Source organism: Callithrix jacchus, chromosome 2 (genome assembly GCF_049354715.1).
Source record: "Callithrix jacchus isolate 240 chromosome 2, calJac240_pri, whole genome shotgun sequence".
In the NCBI taxonomy this organism is placed as follows: Eukaryota; Metazoa; Chordata; class Mammalia; order Primates; family Cebidae; genus Callithrix; species Callithrix jacchus.
The window spans coordinates 127,513,277-127,515,901 of NC_133503.1; positions in this window are offsets into that span (position 1 = coordinate 127,513,277).

The window sequence follows — 2,625 nt, forward strand, 5'->3', positions numbered from 1 at the left end:
TAACCTCCCATTCCTGGATCACTTCATTGTCTAGGATGACTTCTTCAGCTCCAGTGACACATTCAAGCTAGCAAAAAGAATAAGAGTGGGGGAAAGGGCCTATCTTCTCTATAAGGAACACTTTCTGGAAATTGCAAACACAGCTTTTCCCTACATCTCATTGCTAAATTGAATAACCTGGATATACTTAATTGCAAGAGACAGTGGAAAAATCATCCCGGTTGGCCATGTGACCATCCCCAAATCAAAGGCCATGTTACAATAAAAGAGGGAAAAGATGGATATTAAGGGACAACCAATAGTTCTGTTACAAGTGTAGACCTATAGCAATACTTTAACCAGGTATTCATTATTTTCTTTCCTTTTTTTTTTTTTTGAGATGGAGTCTCATTCTATCACCCAGGCTAGAGTGGAATGGCATGATCTCGGCTCATTGCAACTTCCACCTCCCAGGTTCAAGTGATTCTCCTGACTCAGCCTCCTGGCAGCTGGAACTACAGGCACCACTATGCCCAGCTAATTTTTATATTTTTAGTAGGGACAGGGTTTCACCATATTGGCCAGGCTGGTTTCAAACTCCTGACCTTGTGATCTGCCTGCCTCGGCCTCCCAAAGTGCTGGGATTATAGCCGTGAACCACTGCGCTTGGCCTCAGGTGTTTATCATTTACTAAGTGTGCTATGGTGTTGTGTTGTACATTTTTATTTATTGTTCTTTTGATAAACATTTATATTTTCTATAATCCTTAAGATTATGAATAAGATTATGAAGAATTTCCACAAATATACACTTTTTATAATTAATGAGTTATTCTGCTTAGAAAATTCCTAGAAGTATAATTCCTGAATCAAAGTATACATGCATGTAAGATAAATCTATTATATGGAAGCAGTACATGTGGCATGGTACAGATCAAAGATTACAAATTTTCTCATGATTAAAATAAGTCTTCTCCCCATGTTTCTCTATCTTCAGCACATTGCCCAGATAGACTCAGAAGCAAATTTTCTAAATCAGTTTTTTATTCTATTGGTCACTTACTGCTATTATTCTAGATCACAGGTTCTAAACCATGACTGCATATTAGAACCTCCTCGAAACTGTTTTTAAAAAGGTACTGATTTCTGGACTCCATCCCAGACCATTTAAAGCATAACTTCTCAAGGTGGGGACTGGGCTTTGCTCTTTACAAAATAATGTTTTAAGCTCTCCATATGACTCTAATAATGCATAGCAAAGATTGAGAATCATTAGTTCAGAAAAGTGCTATTCAAACTTTAATGTGTTTATAAAACATGCATGGATCTTGCTAAAATGCAGATTTCATTTCAGTAGTTTTGCTGAGATTTGACTTTTCTAACAAGTGATGTCAATCCTTCTGGTCTCGCAGACCACACATTTGAGTATCAAGGCTAGATAGTATGTGTATTCCTCTATTTACTTGTTTAACTACTTTTAGACAATATGCAGTCACTCCCTGAGAGGAAGATAAGGATTTGCTCATTTTATTACACCCTTCTATTTTCTTTTCTTGGTGTTTGCTATGTTATTACTTTTAGCTTTAATATTGATTTATTCTGTATCTTGCAGTAATATGGCTAAATTCCTGTTTTTATTTTCTTCCAGTTTTGACAGCATTTCTTGATACTTGACCATTCCCTTAAAAATGAGATAGTTGGTGTTACATTGTTTAGTCCGTCTTTCTCCTCAGAAAACTTGTGTTCCACCTCTTGTCTTGCTTTGACTTTTAAGTAATCTCAGTAGTTAACATTTCTGTGCTCTTCTGCAAACACAAATAAATCTTCCATGTTATGTCCTTAGGCTTTCTCTTAAAGTAGAAAACTTTACAATATGGTGATTTAGCAGTGTTACATTTTAATGCACAAAGAGGTATGTACCATGCCAAGTGATGCACTAGGCTTCCAGTGCCTTTCCCATGAGCCGTTGTACAGGAATGTGGGCCACCCAAAGAATACTAGCATGCTTGTCCACAGATTTCTTAAAATCACAGCAATTCAGTTTGCTTTCTATTTGATCAATATTTTCTTGTACAATTTTTTTCCCCTAGAATTTCTATAACTTCCCATCCCACTCTAGTTATTTCTTCTTTAGATTTTTCACACTCTAAGGTATATTAGCTGTTCAACAAGCTACATATTGTCCCAGAAGCCTATGCCCTGGGGATTACTGTCCTACTACTCTCAAGATTGGTTGCTCCCTAGGTTGGCCACCACCCCTGGATGATCCTTCTACTTTGTCCTGGATCAGATCTTCTGTTTGCACGTTCCTAGTTTACAGATTCTGCTGGTGAAGCACACTCAAATCGCTTCTTAAGAGATGAGACACAGGTGATACGTATATTTAGTGCTTGTTTCGTTGACATTATATTTATAGAGTATTCTAGGTGGAAAATAATTTTACTGTAGAACCTCAACTCCTCTCCTTTGTGACTGGATAGTTTTTTTCTTCCAGAAGATGTTGGGCTCTTTGTTTTTAATGATATGGTTCTGAAATTTCATCACAATGTGGCTAGTGGGAGATCTATTTTCATTCATTGAGTTGGAAATTCAGTGGGCATTTCAAATGGAAGACCCTTGTTTTTAGCTCTAGTATGTATCTTTTTAT